At 38.7% G+C, this 22676-nt stretch overlaps 1 long non-coding RNA gene and 1 pseudogene across 2 annotated transcripts; one reads left to right on the top strand and one right to left on the bottom strand.

The window, feature by feature from the left end:
• Positions 1 to 1919: 1919 nt before the first annotated feature.
• On the bottom strand, positions 1920 to 5481 carry LOC104607454 (uncharacterized; annotated as a pseudogene). Its single transcript, XR_016086002.1, has 2 exons — positions 2545 to 5481; positions 1920 to 2417 (listed from the first exon to the last, which is right to left on the bottom strand). The product of XR_016086002.1 is annotated as an uncharacterized LOC104607454 (transcript).
• Positions 5482 to 19278: 13797 nt separating this feature from the next.
• LOC148792167 (uncharacterized) lies at positions 19279 to 22239 on the top strand. Its single transcript, XR_016085881.1, has 2 exons — positions 19279 to 19585; positions 21723 to 22239. It is a non-coding gene; the product is annotated as an uncharacterized LOC148792167 (long non-coding RNA).
• Positions 22240 to 22676: the final 437 nt, after the last annotated feature.

Here is a 22676-nt window from a genome sequence, read left to right as displayed (position 1 = left end):
ACATGGCCGGCAACGCTGCCATTCTGAGCAAGGAGCATGGTGATAGAAACTTTCTATTTACAAAATAAAACTAGTAAAGAATAAGTAGAAATTTGTAAGGTGGGATAGGATATGCCATAATTTTTTCCATGAAAATCTATGATACATGAAATACATGGTACCAAAGGAGCTTTGACCAATTAAAATACTTCCATGAAATTTGATTAATACCACCTGATTGATTGCATTGTTCATCTCTTTTATGATATCAATTGATTGCTGTGAGTTTTTCTGATATCCAATTTTCTCCTTGGGTTTGGGTTTTGATGTAATATAGGCCAGTCACTCGTGCTCAGGTACGAGAAAATGTAATATAGCACAAGCACAAACCATAGAGCCATTGTGATATTGGATTATAATTCCTACCACTGACACTGAGTGAGAAGCGTATATAGCTCCATCAAAGTTAATTTTGACAAGACTCACTGGGGGCTTAATCCACTTACAATCATGACCATGGAGTGAGAATATAAGTTCTCATAAAAGTGTGAATCTGTACATCCATAGCACAGTAAATACCAAAGGAGCGAGCTTTAAGGGCAAAACTTCATCTCTCCACTGAATCTTTTTAAATTGCATTACATAATATATAGAAACACATAAGGATATACATCCAATTCCCTAATTAGCAGGATTTAAGTGCGAGAATAGTATAAATGTCAGCACAATAAAATTATAAGTTTTAAATTTCATTTGTAATAATTATTAATTAATATTAAATTATCACTAAAAATATTAAATTCAATTTAGTTATAATTCAAAAATCAATACAATAAAAATTCCAACTAAATATAATTTATGATTAAAAGTTATAATTTAATAATAAAAATAAATTCCATATAAAGCGGATTATTATTTTTAGAAAATTAAGAATAATTAATTATATTTTGTAGTTATAATAAAAAGTTAACTTAAACATTAAATATTTTAAATTTTAAATGAAATTCCATTAAAAAATGGTATTTATGCTTTTAAATACTTTTGAAAACTTAAAATTTAAAATAATCAATATTATTATGAGTTAATAAAATATATTTATTAAAATAAAGTAGAATTATTATATGAAATTAAATTACTAGGAATAATTTGATATAATCCTGATTAATTCGAAATCTTTTTAAATTCCATTCAAAATATTAAATTTAATAAAAATTAACCATTAACTATATAATCTTTTAAATACTATTTGATTTTTAATTAAATCTCATATTAACTATTAAATTTTGTTATAAATAAAAATTATAACTTAAAATCCATTCATGCACCATTTAAAATGTTTTGAATGAAAATATACAATTAATTTAAATTAATAAATGTTTGTTAATTATAAAAGTAATTTGTTTAATTTAAATTTCATTTATTATTTTTTATGAGAATGTCATAGGCACCCTCAGGCTTGGATGAAAAAAGCGAGTTCGATTTGAGCAGCCTGGACAGATCGTTTTAAGTATCCCTAAACATGGTTTTTAAAACCGACTCAGTGACCGAACTTGTCACGGGTCTGGTTACCGATTTGAATGGTCTGACCATTCTGACGAAAAAATAAAAAAATTTTTAAAAAAATTGAAAAATGGTCAAAACTGTTTGAACGATTAACCAGCCGGTTCAGCGGTTGGCTGATAAAAATCAACGGTTTTTGAGAAAAAAAGCGAATTTGGGAAAAACAGAATGACCGGTTCCTAGGTTTTCTGGTCCGACCATCCGGTCTGGTTCGGTTTTGAAAACCATGTCCCTAAAGATATCAGTAGACTTACGGCAAGCAACTTCAGTTTATGGGGTAAAGACTTTTTTTTTTGGTAGTAAAGACCATTGAATTGTATAATCGCCAAGTCCATTAATTTTCCAATTTTTTTTTTTTTTAATGGAGACCGTAAGAAACACTTCAATGAGACCTTTTTATATTGAGAATGGCAAAGGTGATCCCATTTCATGACAACATATCAGTGGACTTAAATGGAAAGCATAAATATAGTACGAAAATATACCTATAAAATCCTAATCATAAACCATTGGCTTTCCATTTTCCAAAAACAAAACATATCTTTATTAGTTTATTACTAACTACATCCTTGAATATCATGGACGGAAACATGGTTCCTGAGACATATTCAGCATGGTTGGTCTGGATTGCGGATTAGCATGTAAGCATGCAAATGCTAGCTTCACAATCGAATCCAATTGGTCTGAAACCTGCTGAGTTGTGGGAGTAGAGAGCCGTGGATCTAATATGTGCTTTGGCAATATAGTTTGATCAGCAGTTGATGACAACAAGGTGGAGATAATCTCCACTGGATGTCTGCCCATTATCACTTCTAGTGCCAATACGCCAAAGCTATAAACATCACTTTTCTCGGTCACAATCATGGTGTAAGCGAGTTCTGCATTCAAAACACAGAAACAAATTAATAATGATTCAGAATGAGATTGAAGTTTCGGTTTCTAATTAATCTATTAATGATAGATTTTGAGTATCAAATCCCAAATGAATAGAGATAGTTTAGTTACCTGGAGCCATATATCCATAAGTTCCAGCAAGCATCGTCAAGTTAGATGAATCAGTGGGCTTTAAAAATCTAGCAGTGCCAAAATCAGCGACGTGAGCCTCAAGTTCTGAATCCAGTAAAATGTTTTTACTTGATATATCTCGATGGATTATGGGCGGGAATGCAATCATGGTGCAGGTAAGCCATAGCATGGGCTACACCTTTAATCACATTAATCCTCTTCACCCAGTCTAACTCCCTTGCTCCTTCTTCACTGCTCAACATATTTGCCAAGCTCCCCCTTTCCATATATTTATACACCAGAAGTTTGTGCTGTTGGTGAGAGCAGAAACCATGAAATCTCACGATGTTTCGGTGTCGAATTTCTGTTAACACTTGTATCTCATTCCTGAAACATTTCAACCTCTCTACTTCTTCTTCTTCATGGGGACAAAGCTTCTTTATTGCTAATACGTGACCAGTTGCTAGCTCTGCTTTGTAAACACATCCAGTTGCTCCTACCCCGATACAGTAGCTGCTGTTGAAATCTTCTGTGGCGTCAATGATGTCTCCATAGACAATCTTCCCATCAAAATTCAGTAATGAAAAAATATCTTCCCTGTTTGAAGCGCTTTCGCCTTTTTCTTGTCCCCTCCTATTGCATAGGAAGAAGATAGCAACAGGTATAAACACAAGTAGCAGTGCTGCCAAGAGAGAAACAACAATAACCAAAACAAATTTCTTGTCTTCTTTCTTATGACGAGGAGATGGATTGCACAGAGGTAAAAATTTTACTTCACCACATAAGCCTTTGTTGTTGATGAATGCCGCCTCTGATGCCCGTTGAAAGACATCACTATCAGGAATAGGACCTTCCAAATTATTGTACGAAAAATCAATACTGGACAAAGAAATCATATTACTGAGTGACGACGGAATGGAACCTCTGAGCTCATTGTGGGACAGGTTTAATTTTTCTAACACAACTAGCTTTCCCAACTGTGTTGGTATCTCTTCGGTGAGTGAGTTTTTACTAATATCCAGTGACTGAAGAAATACCAGATTTCCAATCTGATATGGAATAGTCCCGTTCAAATAATTGTTGCTCAAGCGCAAATACTCTAGTTTGCTGCAATCCTCTAGTAGCTCTGGGATCTGCCCAACCAACTTGTTTGTTGAGAGGTCTAGGTACTTCAGGTTAGATAGTTCTCCAATTTCAAGCGGTATTTGGCCTGAAAGTTGGTTGTCTCTTAAGCTCAGAAAGAATAAAGCAGGAAGTCTTCCGAGTTGCTTTGGTATCTCTCCAACAAGTTGATTTGAAGAGAGATCAAATTCCCTTAGTTGAGCTAACTGGCCAAGCTCAGGTGGTATTCTCCCACTGATCATATTTCTAGAGAGGTTTAGCAGCATTAGATTTTGGAAACCCCCCCAGTTGGGTGGGATTTCTCCTTGTAATCTGTTGTCGCTAAGATCAAGATGAGTGAGGTTTGGGTATACTCCAACGTGTTCGTCTATATTTCCTATAAGCTTGTTCAGATCAAGTCGTAGACGGATTAAGCCTGTGCAGTTTCTCAGGCTTATTGGGATGGGACCAGTGAAGTGGTTTTTAGATGCAGTGAACGTTTGTAGAAGTCCACGTTGACAAACTTGTTGCGGTAAGCGACCAGAAAGATTGTTGTCCCTAAGGTGGAGATGAACCAAAGATGAGAGGTTTCCTATTCCTTGAGGTACTGATCCAGACAGATAGTTTTGAAGTAGGAGTAATCCAACTAATTTTCTCCATGTACCAATGTTGGTAGGAATTGTTCCAGAGAGTTGATTACTATCGAGGTATAAAGATCTTAAATTGCTCAAATTACCCAAAGATGGAGGTATATGACCAATAAGATAGTTGCTGCTTAAAGCCAATCCAACCAAATTCTTTAGGTTTCCAATTTCAGACGGTATAAAACCGACAAATTGGTTCTCAAGGAGGGCTAGCTCTTCGAGATTCGAAAGGAGTCCGATCTGGGGTGGGATTCTTCCCGTAAGATTATTGCTTTGAAGCCCAAGGTTAATTAGTTTTGTCCAATTTGTGAACAATCTTGGGTCTAATTCACCAGATATCAGATTGTAAGGGATGTAGAGCAAATTAATCATGGTGAGATTAGCCAAGGAAAGAGGAAGAACACCAGAAAGATAATTCGAAGAGAGATCAAGGTGGGTGAGCTTCGTAAGTGTGCCAATTTAGTTGGGGATGAGTCCATCGAGATCATTATTACTAAGATCGAGATGAACAAGATTGGGTAGCAAAGAGAAACCAAAGTTGTTGAGAGTACCACTTATATTCGCACTGGTCAGGCTTAGCTGGATTACGCTCCCGGCCGCATTACACGTTATTCCAAGCCAGTTGCATGGGCTTGAATCGGTACTTGTGTCGGGATTTTTCGTCATAGTCCACGTCCCCAGTGTATCTCGACTTCGGAGACTGGCTTTCCATCGAACAAGAGCCTGACTTTCTGACCATGTTCCTGCTTCTGATATCGAAACAACTAAGAGAACCCAGACAGCCGATACAATCAGGAAAGAGTAGTGTTGTTCTAATATGGGTATGGTCATGGCTGCTAATCAAGAAATAAGATTTTTTATTTTTTGTATTTGAGTTTTGTTTGATAATTGAGGTGAATAGAACGTGCGGTTGGGACTTGGGATGGGATGTGTGCTAACATGCAGAAAGAAGAAAAGGACTGTATGTGTGAGGGTGAAAATTTGGCAAATTAATTAAATAGCTAGGTAGACTGATAGAAAATAGAAAGGTTGGAAGCGTATGGAGTGAAAAAGCTGAAGGTTCAAGACGATATTGGGAATTGATTAACTCTGATCGGCCATGCTCTCTCGCCTATTTCTAGTAGAGCCACTTCACTATTTTGAGTTTCTTGTTTTTCTTCCAGGTTTACTTTTGAGATGAAGTCCATAACCAATTGCCTCAAAGCTTGTAACCACATTTTCATTTCTAAGTTCCAACGTCATTAACATATTAATTAGGTTCAGTCGGGTCAACTGCGTGTTGACTTGGCTATATGGACCAGATCAATTACACCGCGTGGGTTCCGGTGTTGAACTGAGAATAGGACCAACGAAGTAATAATTAGGAAGGTGACATAGGCGAACAACTTCGTCTGAGCTACTATACTTGGGCCTCGCCTGTCCTCTCTCTGCCACTCTTTTGCTAATTTTACGTCGGAGTCTCCGCACTGGGATAACATCCGAGGTTTCTGACGTACTTCTTCCTCCATAAGTTGAACTTATAGGCCCTCATTTCCATCAGCCCTTGAACAAATCAATAAGCCCTCGACTAATATATGTGAATTTATATTATTGCTCTTTATCCATTTTAGGCAGCAACAATTGCCGTCATCTCTGGGAAATGACTGGTAAGATTTCTCTCAACTGAACACTTCAACTCAAATTATTAAGCTTTCAACATAATGGCTGATACTAGTCACCATGGACTAGTTGAAGATGTCCTCGATTGGCTCAACAACATTACACAATGACCGGACGAAGTGGGGTGCTTGACAGGAGGCCACCCATAGGGTAGCCGCCCCGCTGGGAACCTAGGGCGTCACAGCGAACACTCTTCCCAAGCTTCGTTGGTTCAATGCCCAGTCAAACCCAACAGGGTCGATCCCTTAGGGTCCAACAACAGCCAACATGCTAGTTAGTCGTCGAAGACCTCTAGCCTCCCCAGCCGACAGGGAGGAGATCTAACACGACTGACACTACCAAATGGAAAGCCCCCGGGACGAAGGCGGGCACTCTGGCGACTACCAAGTGCTAGAAGGAATCAAGACGCACCCACATCAAAGTACTTGGGGAATAGGACCGACCCGTTTCACGTTTGAGAGGACCAGGATGAGGCCCAGGCCCCCATCGACCTAAAGATCGTTGACCTTCAAGCTCAAATTAGCACCACACAAGATGAACTTCGACAGGTCAAGGAGAGCCGAGGTGAGAGTTCCGTAAGCCAAAACCCTTCGTCCAATAAAATTGATGCTTTTACCGACGCCATCACCTTGAAACCCCTCACACCCAACTTCAAAACCCCACACTGGATATGTATGACACAACCACTAATCCAGATGACCACCTAGAAAGCTTTTGAGCACTTATGCTCCTCTATGGATACTCTAACACTTTGACGTACCGAACTTTCCAAGAAACCTTCAAGGGGGTAGCCTGCCGATGGTTCTCTGAGATCCCACCCTGCTCCATTAGCTCGTGGGAGCAGTTCGCCAGTCTTTTCCTCTCCCACTTCAGCAGCAATTGGCGATGCCAGAAGAGCGTCATCTCACTCATGTCCGTGCGACAGAGGTGTGGCGAGAGCCTGTGGTCCTGCATTGACTACTTCAAGAAAGAAGAGCTTGAGGTCCGAGACCTCGATCCCATGGTCTCCATGCACACAACCATCAACGGCCTATTGCTTGGGCCCCTTAAGTGTTCTGTTGCCAAGACACCACCCAAAACCAAGGCAGAGTTTTTGAAGAAGGCCTAGATAAACATCGTTGCCGACGAGTACCATGAAGGCGAGGCCAACCATAACCGTGGGGACTCAGGAAAGAAGAGAAAGAATGGAGACGACCGCAACAACAACAACAAAAACAACAATAAAGATGGCAACAAGAAGCCGCCGGCCCTCACCTACAACAAGTATACGCCACTCAACTCCACCCAAATGAAAATACTCATACAAGTAGGGAAGAAGGAACATGAAGTGGCCATAGAAGATGAAGAGGAACCCCAAGAGGTGCAATCCTAAGAAATACTACAAGTACCACCGTGAAACCAGCCATGACACAAAGATTGCTACATATTAAAGAATGAGATCGAGTTTCTCATGCGCCACAGCCACTCCTCCTTACAACAGCAGCAACACAATCTATCTAGTGTCATTGACGTCATAGGGGGCATGGCCTCGGGTGGAGCCTTGGCCTCAACCCATAAGGCCTGTGCCAGGTAGCTCACCATCCAGGGGTCAGCTTCCAAAAAGCCGAAGAAAGAAGAAGTCATCTCCTTTTCGGGCGATGACCTGAAGGGGGTCTCAGTACCCCATGATGACGCATTGGTGGTGATGATGACCATCACCAACTTCATGGCAAAGAGGACCCTCATCAACATCGGATCATTGGTAGACATCCTCTTCCATGATACTTTCGAGAAAATGAAGTTGTTCGCAGATCGCCTACAAACGGCCGACGTGCCACTCATTGGCTTCTTTGTAACGTCATCAAACCAAAGGGAAGAATCACCATACCAATCACGGTAGGAACGGAGCCTCGGAAGGTGATGAGGATGACTGAGCTCCTAGTCGTGAAGATTGGCTTTCCCTACAACACCATCATCGGCTGACCAACTTTTTACGCACTTAAGACAGCCATCTCCTCTTACCACCTCACCGTCAAATTCCCCACCGAGCATGGCATCGGAGTCATTCGTGGGGATCAGCAAACAGCCTGACAATAATATGTGGCAGCACTAAAGGGCAACAACAAGGAAGCTTTATCATTGGAGGGGCTCGTCCTCAATGATGAGCCAGTGAGTTGAGGTCAACCAACCGCGGACTTCATCTTGGTTCCCATGGATGAGGACAAGCCCAAGAAGACAGTGCGCGTAAGGTCCAACCTTCCTCTTGACACCCTTTTCGAATTGGTAAGTTTCCTCAAAACTAATGCTGACGTCTTTTCTTGGTCTGTTGTTGACATGCTCGAAATTGAATATTTGGTCATTACTCATAGGCTGAGTGTGGATCCGAGTTGTAGGCTAGTTCGAAAAAAGAAGAACAACTTTGCACCAGAATGTTAGAAATCCATTAGAGAGGAAATTGACAAGCTACTTGACGTCAGCTTCATTCGAAAGGTATATTACCCTAACTGCTTGTCCAATGTGGACATGGTAAAGAAAGCTAATGGGAAATGGCAAATATGCATTGACTTCACAGATCTCGACATGAACCTGCCCCAAGGACAACCATCCTTTTTCGAGGATCGACCACCTCGTCGACACCACTATAGGGTATGAGCTACTAAGCTTCATGGGTGCCTTCTTTGAATACAACCAAATCAAGATGCATGTCGAGGATGAGGAGAAGACCTCATTCATTATCGAAAATGGCTCCTACTGCTATAAGGTCATGCGCTTCGGCCTCAAGAATGCTAGAGCTACCTACCAATGGCTTGTAAACAAGGTTTTCAAGCACTAGATAAGGAGAAATGTTGAAGCTTACATACATGACATGGTTGTGAAGAGCCTAAAGGCTGACCAACACACCTCAGAACAAGCTGAGACCTTCGCCACTCTGCGGAAATACAACATGAAGCTCAATCCTAGCAAGTATGCCTTCGACGTCACCTCAGGCAATTTCTAGGATTCTTCATCATGTAGCGGGATATTGAGGCCAATCAAAAGAAGATTCGGGCTATCCTTGACATGGCACCACCTCGGTCAATCAAAGAAACTCAGATACTTACCGGCTGAGTGGCTGCCCTCAACTATTTCATGTCAAAGTCGGCCGACCTGTACCTACCTCTCTTCCGAGCCATCAAGATACTGAAGGACTTCTAGTGGACTGAAGAGTATCAGTGTGCCTTTGACGAGCTGAAGTCTTACCTTGCCTCACCCCCTCTGCTCACTTGACCTGCTTCCAAGAGATGTGTTGTACCTAGACCTCTCGGACGAGGATGATGCGGTCAGGTCCGTTTTGGTGAGAAAAGAAGGTGGAGTATAGAGGCCTATCTACTATGTCAACGAGGTCCTTTGTGATGTCGAGACCCGTTACCCTGAGGTAGAGAAGTTAGCCTTCACCCTGGTGGTCTCGATCAGGAAACTCATGCCATATTTCCAAGGTTGCAACATCTCTATCTTGACTAGCCAACCCCTCAAGTCTATCCTCACCAAATCTGAGACCTCGAGTCGGCTGATTAAATGGACTATCAAGCTTTTTGATTTTGGCTTGCAGTATCAACTAATGCCCGTAATCAAAGCACAAGCCCTGGCTAATTTCTTGGTGGAGTATACCTTCAGCAAGCCCGTTAGCCAAGCTCTTGAAGAAGGACCTTGGCTGACCTGGAATTGTTTGTGGATGGATCCTCTAATGCAAAGGGAAGTGGAGAAGGCCTCGCACTCCTCACTCCATATGACAATAAAGTGGAGTATGCATTGAGATTTGACTTCTTGGCCTCCAACTACGAAGCTGAGTAAGAGGCCCTACTTGCTGGATTATAGCTTGCCAAAGACCTTGGTGCCCAACACATTAAAGTCGTGAGTGACTCCCAACTGGTGGTGAACCAAGTGAATGGCAAGTACGAGGCAAAAGAACCCAACATGGCCAAGTATTTGACCAAGGTCTAGGAGCTTGCTCGCCACTTTCAACAATTTGCCATATTGCAAGTCCCACGGGCCGAGAATATGAGGGTCAACGCTCTATCCAAATTGGCAAACACATCAAGTCCAGCCCTCGGCCGCACTGTCCGTGTTGAGAAGCTAGCGTGACCCAACACCGAAGAAGTCCAGGTGCTACCCGTACAAGCTGACCCATGCTAGATGGACCTCATCATTGCCTACCTGCTACATGAGCAACTGCCCGCCGATAGGAATGAAGCTAGGTGAGTTCGACGACAAGCAGCCCATTCTACTTTGCTTGAAGGGAAGTTGTATAGAAGGTCCTTCATTTTGCCCTACCTTTGATGCCTTTGTCAGGATGAGGACTAGTATATGCTTTGAGATATCCATGAAGGCATCTACGGCAACCACCTCTGAGGTAGAGCCTTGGCACAAAGAGCACTAAGGCAAGGGTATTTTTATCCAATAGTTCAAAAGGATTCAACCGAGCTAGTGCAGAAGTGTGACTGATGCCAAAGACACTCCAACATCTCCCATTGGCCAGGTATAACTCTTTCGGCCCTAAGCAGTCCATGGCCCTTCGCCAAATGGTGAATAGATCTCCTCGTTCCCTTCCTTTAAGCCATTGGAAACAAAAAATACCTTGTCGTCACCATTAACTACTTCACCAAGTGGGTCGAAGCCGAGCCCTTGGCCACCATCACAACCAAGATGATTCAAAGCTTCTTTCAGCATCCCCCACATGCTCATCACTGACAATGGCAAACAATTTGATAATGCCAGGTTCACAAAGTAGTGTGCCAGCCTCGACATCAAGAGTAGTACACTTCGGTAGGCTATCCTCAAACTAACGACCTAGCTGAGGTCACCAACAAGACAAATTGGACGGGTTGAAGACTAGACTTGACAGAGCCAAAGGCCTTTGGGATGATTAGCTATATAGCATCCTATGGGTCTACCGGACGACACCTCAAACCGCCATGAGTGAAACCTCATTCAACCTAACTTATGACTCTGAGGTTGTCATTCCAATAGAAATCGACCAATTGATGTTTTGAACTGAGGCATTCAATGAAGCCGAGAATGATGAAGAATTAAGGGTTAACTTGGATCTGCTGGAAGGCGTTCGAGAGCAGGCTTAACTCAGGGTTGCGGCCTATCAACAGAAGGTAGACCGCTACTACAACTCTTGGGTGAAGGAAAGGCATTACAAAGAAGGAGACCTCATCCTCAGAAAAGTCATGGTGCCCGAGCCCAGTGTTGGGAAGCTCGGCCCCAACTAGGAAGGTCCCTACAGAATCAAGCAGGTCGTCGGCCCTAACACCTTTTGGCTTGAATATTTGAATGGAACATTGCTTCTTCGGACTTGGAACTCAAAAAATCTCTGTTTGTATTATCAATGAAATGTAATTCTTCAAGGCTTATAAAGGAAAAAATGTGCCTCCCCCCTCGGCTTCAAGTATAGCGTACATGTTCTAATTGTGGACAATTGCCAAGATCCCTTGGCCGTGCGACTAGCTGAAGCACACAACCTTCTCCAAGGTTATACGCTCGGACTGGAAAACGATCGAGGCACACAGCTCCTAGTGAGCCATACGCCTATGTGACCTTCTTGCTAAGGTAAGGAATTACGGGGACCTCAGCAATGGCATCAGTCAAAGACTTTGGCCCACCATGAACAAACACACTAAATTCAACTAAGTACCTCACTAAAACAAGAAGTGCTCCATGACCTTGTCCAAGCACGTTCCCACGGCCTCGGTCACTCGTAGACTCACTCCCCAAAGCCCTTAAGGAAAGCTAAGCCAGTCCAGCTAAGGCATACTTCTTGCCCCGACCCCTCGGTGGCACAATGCCGCATTTGGCTTAGCTACCCTGATAGGGATAGAGAACTGGCTAAAAAGTTAAGGCATTTGCCTCCCTTTCCTTCCCACTAAGGAAATGGGCCCCGAGCCCTCGATGGCACAATTCAGCCTCATCCTAGCAAACTTTCGATGGGGGTGGAGAATAAGTCAGGAGAGCTAAGGCATTCACACCCCTTTCCTTCCTAAGTAAATATTTAAGTAACAAGCCACAACTAATTTCTTTGCTAATTGTGGCCTCTTGGAAGGGGGGATCGGCCCTAAGCAACAAAAAAAAAAAAAAAAAGACAATGAAGGAACACATTATGCAAAAAAGTATATTTCATTCAAGTATCATCTGAATGAGCTTTACAAAAATTGGCTTCAGATGAGCTTTACAAAATTGGCCTTGGATGGAGGAGGCCGAGCCCCTTACAAAATCATGAACAAAAGAAATACAAAAGGGAGAAGAAGAAAGTGCAACTTAGGCATTCTCCTCGGTGGTCTCAGCTAGCTTAGGGACCTCGACTGATGCTAGGAGTTTGGGCTCTAGCACAGGAAAGAGCCCTAACTTGCTGACATCAAAATCAGGTATCACGGCATCCTAGACATCCTGTAGGCCCATCTTCATCATAGCTAGATGACCCCCTTGAGGGATCATCCCAGTGACTAGGGCCTAATCAACCCCTTTCTTGTCGATGGAGTCCACATCCTTTACATTCCATTGGGCCTAGAATGTATGTCGTGCTACCAGTTGTGCATCGTCCCATGGCTCAAACGACATGTGAGGTCTCAAATGGAAAGACCCCCTAATGGCACCCTCGGTCGGGCACCCCCTCAGCATGCTTACGCCTTTGTCACCACCCTCGGGTTTAGGGGTGAGCATAGTTTGGTTGAAACCGAATAACCAAATCAAAATTTCGATTTTGGTTTGATTGGAATAGTTAATTCGAGTTAAATGGTTCGGTACGGTTTTTAAGTATGGTTTTAGTATTATTGGGTTTCAGTTCTGGTTTTGATATTTAGATGTTCGATTAACCGGAATAACCAAACTTTTAAGGGTAAATTAGTAATTATATAGGCCGTTAGGAATTTAGGCCAATAAACAAAACCCCCGAGCTCAACATGTGATGTCTATTGTCTCTAAAGTCTAGACTCCCAGTCTCCCTTCATCCTTCGACTTTCGACCTTCCCTTTGCCTCTAGCCTCTGCGGCTCTACACCTCTCTCAGTCTCTTAGTCTACTGCTCTCAGTCTCTCACTTTCTTTCTTCTTTTCTCTTTGTCTTCTTTCTACTCTTCACTTCTTCAGATAATCAGAGTTTAGTCTTCTCTTCATTTCTCTTCGTTTCTGAGTTTCTCTTGGTCTTCTCTTAATCTCTTCGGTCTAGCACCAGCCGCACCACTCAATCACTCACCAGCGGCAACAAAAGTGATACTCCGACAAGGTGGCGATGGTGACCGGTTCAGAGTGTCAAGACAAGGTTAGTCGAACTTCTCACTTAATTGCTTGTTAACCAATTGGAAGCAGCCTTAGTAGGACCCAATTTCTTCCATTTTGTCTTGCTATAAATCCTTGCAATTGACCAAGGTTAATCCATCTTCTCTAGTTTTCAATTATCTTTGATTTGATTCGGACAAAGTTTCATTGGAAGGTTAATCCATCTTCTCTAGTTTTCAATTATCTTTGATTTGATTCGGACAAAGTTTCATTGGAAGGTTAATCCATCTTCTCTAGTTTTCAATTATCTTTGATTTGATTCGGACAAATTGGCCTTCTGGTGTTCTAAACTGAAATAACTTGATGGAAATTGGAAAGGGCCTTCTGGTGTTCCCTGGTGTTAGACATTGTGAGAGAAGTACAACCATTTTGCTCTGCCATCCGCTACTCTAGTATAATGATGTTGCAGACTAATCAATTAGTTCGACAACCTTAAATCCACATCTGGGGTTTAAAGACTCCTTCAAACTTCCCTTAGTCACCCAGCTAACAGTCCACTACTCATCTTTTATTTTTCATTAACCAATTCACCATCTTGTTGCCTAAGGGGTGGGTAACCTCTTAAACAGAGCACTAAAAACTGAAAATATCTAGCACCTCATAAGCTTTGGCCATGGGTAGACATATATTTGATATTGTTTCTATTTTTACGTAGATAAATCATATTTGATTAGAATTGGATATCTGAATGAGTAGATAAATCAGATTTGATATATGTTAATTATGTCTTGCATATTGACATTCAAAAGTCCAGCTCTTTTTTTATTCTTATTAGATAGGATTTGAATGTATTTTTTTTTTTGGAGAATATGAGTATATGATTGCCTGATTGGTATTGTTTTTTTTTTCTTTTTTCCAGTTTAGGTTTTGGACTAAATTTTTTTCACCTCCACTTATAGGTTTTGGACTTAACTTACTTGGTATTGTATTTTTACTTTTAACAATGTAAGCTAATTCATTCCCCTTTTTTGACTTTTAAGTGTGATATTACGTGATTACTTTTAATTGTTTTTCTTTTAATTCTAATTTATATTTTTTTTATTTGTAAATGTCACATCCAATGATACACCGATTAGTATAGAGGGTGCAAGTTCATATCCCAAACCCTAAAGAAAGAGAAAATCCATAGGACTAAGGTCAGAAGTATGGGATCACTTTTCTAAATTTGTTTTAGATAATGGTGAACCGAAGACTAAATACAACTATTGTGAGGAAATTTTGTCATAACCCTAAAAAAATGGGACTGCCTTATTAAGAAATCACATGAATATATGCAAGAAAAACCCTTATAATTTAGACACAAAATAAGTAGAATTGGATGAAAAGTTGAAGTTGAAGAATTTCTTAAAAAATTCATGTCGAAGGGTTTATCTTACAACTGACACATGGTTTTCCTTGCAAAGGATTAATTACATGTGTTTAATAGCCTATTTTATTGACAATGATTGGAAATTGAATAAGAAAATTCTTAATTTTTGTCTAATTTATAGTCATAGTTGATAATGCCTAGTTCAAATGATGTTGCGGTTGCATTTTTAAGAAAGAAAATTGCTAATTAATTGGAAAACTAGTATTTTAGATGAGAAATTACTTCACATGAGATGTATTGCATATATTATAAATTTGGCTGTGAACGATGGTTTGAAAGAGATGGGTGAATCTATTGATTGTGTTTGGGGAGCAAGGAGGTTTGTAAGGCAGTCTTCGGCAAGGTTGCAAAAATTTAAGGAGTTTGTTGAGATTGAAAAAAATTCAGTAAGAATTTATTGTGTTTAGATGTCAGTACTAGATGAAACTCAACATATTTAATGTTGGAGGCGGCTCAAAAGTTTGAAAAAACCTTTGAAAGGTTTGAGGATCATGATCCTTATTTCTGAAATGAACTTGAGATGGGGGTTCCTACTACTTTTGATTAAGTATGTGTTATTAGGCTAATGCTATTTCTACGTCACTTTTATGATCTCACATTGTGCGTTTTAGGCTCCTTGTATGTCACATGTAACAACTTTTTTCAAGAAATTTATTCAATTGATTGCCTTTTACAAGAATTGAAAGAGATGGTAAGGAGGATGAAAGAGAAATATGACAAGTACTGTAGAAACATTGACAAGATGAATAAATTGATATATATTGCAGTTATTCTAGACCTCGTAAAAATTAGAGTATGTGGAGTTTGCACTTATTGAAAGTGGGCCGTGCCGGGCCGACCCCACACGGCCCGTGGGCGGCCCGTGCAAAGTGCGGGTTGTATCGCCCTCCCCGGTGAAAATTTTGGGGGTTAGCACACCACGGCCCACGGCCAGGGCCCGTGCCGTGCCATGGGCTGGATTGGCCTATGGGCCGAGCCTTGGGCTAGGTCGGATTGGGCATCGAGCCAAAGCTATTTATTTAAAAATTAACAAAAAACTAAAAATTTTAATTTTATATGAAATTTGTGTATACAATTGCTTATATATAATAATAGTATTATATAATTATAATTTATATAATATTATATAAATAATATATATGGGTCATGCTAAACCATTATGGCCTGTAAACCTAAAACCCCAAGCCGAGCACAACTCGCATGATCATATCGGACCTAGTACGACCCGCAGACCATCGTACCAGGCCGATCAAAATTTGTGTTCAACTACAAGCAGCACGGCCCAATTTACCCTCCGAAGCTGAGGCCCACACCTTCACATTTAAACACAAGGCTATCTAAGCCAAAGCCAAAGTCAAAGCTAAAGTCAAAATCTTCACCAAAACAAACCACTTAGTATCTCTGAATAATAATGATACACTTTCTTCAGCCGAAGTGAAGATTCTCATTCCAAGCAGCAAATGCATCGCGATATTGTGTGATATATCAACATTCAACTTAATTAAATGGAACGGGTCACGTCAAGGTGTTTGTTCAAACAAGGAGCTCAAAAGTTCAAACTAACAAGCCAGCTCCTATGAGACTGCATTTTCTACAAACAAAAACGTCAAGGTTCACATTATCACAACGTTGACACCTACCTGTTCTTTAAATTCCTCCTAAGTCTCTCTCATGCACATCTATGTGGCGTGTCATTAAAATGGTATTACTATTATCGTAGTCCACCGTGTATCAAAGTGTATATTCTAGACCCTTCACTCCAAACCGCCCAACCCTTACCCTCTTTAAAACATAAATGGTAGATTGGATTTTCAGAATTCAAAACCGATTGGATGTATCGGGTTTAAAATCGATATCTAATTTCTTATTATCTTATATTATATATAAATAATAAATAAATTAAATAAATGAATATTAAAATTTTCAGTTATTTGATTGAAAACATATAGAAATCACAAACTATCAATATCTAATAATTAGTTGGTATATAAGGTCTTCTGCTGGTTGTAGCAGCGGCTTGGGCTTGAATCCCATCTATGGGTTTTGGGGATGGGCTACTCTATTGATGTATAACCCTAAGCCTATAAAGCTAAAAAGCATAATTAAATTTGACACAAACATGAATTTATATACTAATAATGTAAGTTGAAGAGGGTTGAGTTTAGCTTAATATTATACCCTATCAGGATATCGGTATCTAGATAGTTTATAAAATTTTAAAACTTATTCCCACCTCAAATCTGTTTTTCAAACCAAAAAGTAGGGAGAATGACCGTTCAGCCCAGTTTGGAATTAATGTCAATTCACGGGCAGACAATGGTGTGTAGAATGGGGGTTTTTGACCTTTTAAATGTTTATAATTCTGCAGTAAAAATCAGAAATTTGCATCGAACCTGTCTATACTTCTCTGAAAAATACAAAAAAAATAAAAATAAAAATAAAAACCATCATATCAGTGGTTTGAGGCGGGTGCCCGTCAGATAGGATGGAATAGTACTACATACATGGGCATTTTGATTTTAGTTAAACCAAAATTTTGGTGAGCTGACCATATACAACTATTCTTACTTGTCTATACTCCTAGTGTCCAAGGGTATTGTGGCATTTATATATGTGTTATAGACAACACCCTGTTTTTCTTAGGTTGTGTTTGATTGTAGTGTAATTTTATTTGTATTAATCTAAATGCATGGGAGTGCAAATGTAAAAAATGTAAATTTTTATTTAATTTTGATTTATTCTGCTTGATGTCTTAATTTACTTTATTTATATTGCAATCAAATAAAATAAGCTAAAATTTAAAACAAAAATAGATTACAATTTATACTCAAATCATTTGCACTATCATGGTTTTACATGAGTGCAAATTTATTTGCATTGCAATCAAATATAGCCTTAGACACCTTCCCTTAACCCAACAAACGAACAAATACTTATTCAGAAAAAAAAAAGATTAACTAACAAATACATTAAAAATCCTTCAATTAAAATTTCCAAAAAGTTAATATTTGACCCAAGATACCTAAAATCCCAACTCTTCACCCCAAAATACCTAATCAAACAGTACTCTCGATCACCTTATAACACTAAAAACCTCTAAGATACCAATCTTCACCCCAAATTCCCAAGATTAAACTTGTTAGATTTTGATCCAACGATCCTGATCAATTCTCCTCCATATGCCCACCACTTAATCGAATCCAACTATTCAATCATACAAAATGGAATCATAAACTCTAAAGTTTAACTACACTTTCATCAAAGATTTTCCATTTCAACCGATAAAACCCTTTGACTCTAAAAATTACCCATACGTATATCATAAACCCAATTAAACCTTTCCACTAAAGACCAGAATCCAATATCCATTGCCTTCTCTAACTAAAGAATGTGGATATAATGAACTTGGATCTCCAACTCATAAGAACTCTATTCATACCTACCCATAGAACATTACATTCTTGCATTGGGAACATCTTCCATGTATTATAACATATAAGAGGGTGAGATGCTCTCTCTGTGTGACTGCAATGTCACGTAGGGTAAATGTGAATAGAAAATCCAGACTCATGGGTAACACCCAATACGTCCCATCCGGGACATTAGAATGTATCCATAATTGGGACCTTGTTGGGTATCATATACATAATAGTGTTATTAAAAAAAACTTGTTTTGGCTGTAGGTAGAGATGACAATTTCACCTGTCCCCATCTGGCCCCGTCTTGCCTGCCGGTCTTTTTTGACTTTGAGTATTGATTGGGGTAGGTTTCCAAAAAATAAAGAAATAAATTTATAAATATACACGTAAGAATGATCGATATGGAACGGGACAAAAGACAAAGATTCCCATTTCTCGCAGGGATGAAGATGGAGTTAGCCAGTTAGGATTTTTAGTCTCATCGCGATTCGGGGCAGGAATAGGGGAGAGAATTTGAATTCAAGGTCGGGTACGAGGCAGACAAAACTCGGACCCGCCCCGCACCATTATCATTCCTACAGCCGTACCATGTATAATAAAGGAAGGAGCTTCCGAAGTTGAACTAAGGGCCTTTTTTGGCATCTTTTCTGTTTTTGCTCAGCCAGAATTTAAATTCTATTAGTGTTAAATGAGACTCCTTAGTTGCCGTTAATTATTTGAATGGGGTTAATTTTGGGGTGCTTGGTCATGTAATGGGATTATGGATAAAGCTGCAGAATCTGTAACCCAGAGAAAAATTTTTTAGTTTGGAGGTTAAATGGTTAGAAAGACGTCTAGATTTTTGGCTGATTGTATATTAAGCTTTGTTTATGGGATTATTTGTCATGACTTCCCCAGAGAACACCAGAACTTCATCATCATACAACTTGTTATTCAACTGGCTATATTGGATTTGCTTCACCAAGATTAATTTGCATGTTTAATTTCAAGAGAGAGCAAAACCTGGACAATCCTTGATCATCCAGCTTTTCTGTGTTTGTTGTTTTAATTGTACAAGCCTACAAGGAACAACTTGTGAAATGAAAGTACCTTAAGTGAGAGAGAGAGAGAGAGAGAAAAAGTGAGATCCGTCGTATTCGTAGGATATGCTACATAATCTTTCAATTCAAACTTCAAACTAGTTATAGCCTAATCCTACGCGTTATTCAACCGAAAAATTAATGATAACTGGGCCCATAACCACGGTGCCAGAACACCAACGCAGCCGCCATGGACCACACGGTTTGACCCAGTCCGTATAACTACCAGTTTGTCGATGTGTTTGTGGATGACTCGGCTGTGTAATATATAACAATTTGCTTTGTGTTCCTCCTGTAGGATAAGAAGACAGCAAAGGGTAGTAATTCCATCTTCCCAAATATCATTCGTTCACAGGGTTGTATGTAAAGGGAAATGGCTTCTAAGAGCTGCCTTACTTTTGGCATTCTTTTAGTTGTTATTCTACTTTTCTCTTTTGAAGTTGTAGCAAGAGAAATGGCTGAATACAGGCATGAGAGATGTAAGTCTAACCTGATTTTAATTTGATTCTTTGCTTTCTGTGCTTATTTGCCCCCGGATTTAGTAGGCACATCATTATGAGCACTTCATCAGTAAGCATTTAATAAATATTCTTACAGCCCTCTAGAATTTTGTTTAACTCAGTCCAAGGATAGTGTATTTTTTGGGTGGGGGGAAGTGTTACCAAAAAAATTCCTAAAACCTAAAAATAGGAAGATACTTAGGATTGCAGGTCCATCTTAAAGTGAGTGCTGCAATTCATGATTTAATGCTTCACTGCATCCAATCTCTCTATGTAAATTAACCACCCGTTTTCTACTATTTCAAAATATCATAATTGTCTCTCTCCAATTCTTAAAACAGCCAAAATGCTTCTAATGATAACGATATATAGAACCACCAAGTGGTTGCCTGGATGTTTTCTGGAGAAGGAAGAGCGAAGGCCCATAGGCCCGGTTGTACATTCCTTTTTTTTCTCTGATATATCTTTTCTCTAGATTCTTAAAAAAAAATTAAGTACCGTTTGTGTTGCAGTGTTTGGTGAATCACTCATCCTATAAGTATTCATAGTTAAAGAAATGATAATTGTAGTTTTTACTTAATATAACCATGTATTGCATAAATACGAAGACAAATAATAAATAAATAAATACTTATCCCATAATTAAACATATTTCCACGTTCATTGCACTAGTGGTGTGAAGAAGAGAGGAGGAAAAGAGAGAAAGGGAGGAAAAAAGAAAAAAAAAGATGAGAGGGCAGTGGTTCTGTGGAAGGGTGCTCGATCATTGCCGTTGGTTTGGGCCTCCATTTGAGGAGAAGAAAATGAACAGTGATATTCTTTTGAAAATAGGGGCAGTCCCTATAAGCATTTTAAAAAGCCACCTAATTATGGCTTATTTTTCAAGTGTTTATTTCCAAAATAAGCACTTATTCATGAATTAGTGCTTATTATCCACTTATTGGTACCATTGCATAGTGTTGGTTCCATTTCAACTTATTTCTTTTAAAGAAATGATAATGCAAGGACGTGTCATTTAAAAAAAAATGACAATGCATAAATCATGATGATGATTGGTTCCATTTCCGTTTTTTGAGAATTTCTTAGATGCACCAATTTTTGAGAAAACATTGATGTGTTTTTTTGCCTATTCTTTAAGAAAACAATTAACCAAATAGCACATACCAATATATTTATTGTTGTTTTTTTAAATATCTGATGTGACTCTTATGTGGCATCATTTTGTTAGAAAACAGCAATGGAGCCAAACACCACCTAAGTAATCATAAATAACTTAATCACACTTGGACAAGTATTTGTGTGCTCATTGAGTTTGCCTACCAGATATGGATTCCAACCTAGGGCAATAGTTTTAATTTATACCTAATCATAAGAAAAATAACATGAAAAAAACATCATCTTGTATTATGGGTTGGGACAGATTGAGTTTAGCCTAATACTACTCCCTACCTATACCCATATGGGTTGTAAAATCCCAAAATAAACCCTATCAAAAAATCCAGTTTTCAAATCAGAAAAGAAAAAAAAAAAGCATTATACCGAAGCCGACAAAGACCTGCTAGATGGGGTAGAAATTATCATCCCAAAATACAAGGTAGGGTGTTTGGATATGGATGAAAAAGAAGTTTGATGAAGGTTTACCATATTAACCATCATGGTAAAACAAGTGAGATTACTACTTGGTGATTACCCTGAAACATTCTATTAAAATCTTTGGCTGCATTTGGAAAGAGTGCAAATCCTGGTTCAATGCATATATGCACTCTGGTTCAATTTTGCTAGTGTTTGGAAACAATGCATTTGTGTATTGACAATGACAAAAAACATAATTTCCAAGGCATGTTTACACCCAAAGTGAAAGGTAATTTTACATCGAGAAAAAGGAAGTAAACATTTGCACTCAAAGTGATCAATGTTGAAAAGGTATATTTCAATATCGGGATTCGTGTTTGCATCCATTATAACTAAAAATCGTTTAACAAGAGAGTAAATGTATCAATGCAAAACCAAACCAACTTTGCATTTCTATATACCAAAATGCACTATGCATATCTGCATTCTTTCCAAACACAACCTTTATTTTCATCATAATCATTGCTTTTGTTTACCCTTGTAGTATTATTGGCTCATTGTGCTTACGAGTGGGAGTGTGGTATCAACAAACCACCAGGAGGACCTTTGAAGTGAAGACTGAACAAATCTCCAAATTGATGACTTGTATGAGCAATTACGGAAATAGATGGCCTTAAGTTTAATAGAGTGGTTTGTGTGAATAAAAGCAACAAGTTGCATATCATATAATATATACTATATATATAAAAGTGTGGACGTAGAGTGAAAGTTTTTCTTGTTTTTGGACTAAAATTACCCTCTATTTATTTCTTTGAGAACATGTATAAAAAGTCATTTTATTACAAGTTGAATGCCAGGTTTAATGGCTACTAAAATGCCTATATTTGTGTATTTAGTCCATCTCTAATCATAAGGGTTGAAAATGTACCCTCAATTATTACTTTCACCTCAGTTAGTCTCCTCTCATTAAGTCTTGTACTCAAGGTATTAACTCTCATTTTCACTTATTAAATCCTATATTTAAGTTATTTTTTAGTAATGAATTTTACTAATTAGATCTATGTCAATATTTATAAGAATATGAACCCATATATTTTAAAACTGATTCAAAACAAAACAATTCTTTATCCAAGTGGTGGCTAAGCAATTCAACCATTCGAATCAAATTGATTAACTTATGAAGTCATAGTTAGATAATAAAAAATTTAAAATAGAAATAAATACACAAAATTACAAAAATGTTGAAAAAATTAGACAGATTTATGATATTTTTACTAATCAAGTTAGAAAAACAAGTGTAATAAACAAGAATTATTTTTATTGATAATGAAAATGAAATACATAATCTACAAATGACCAAAAATAAAATTATTTTATTGTTTAACAAAGATCAATAGTTCAACTTTTAGGTTAAATGCATTAACTTTTAATGTCATAAATAAATAATAAAAATCACTAAAATATAAAAATACATAAATGAAAAAATACATAAATTTTG

Source organism: Nelumbo nucifera, chromosome 4, assembly GCF_055504915.1.
Source record: "Nelumbo nucifera cultivar China Antique chromosome 4, China Antique-T2T, whole genome shotgun sequence".
Lineage (NCBI taxonomy): Eukaryota > Viridiplantae > Streptophyta > Magnoliopsida > Proteales > Nelumbonaceae > Nelumbo > Nelumbo nucifera.
The sequence above is the reverse complement of the archived record's forward strand: the minus strand, read 5'-3'. Positions and strand labels throughout refer to the sequence as shown.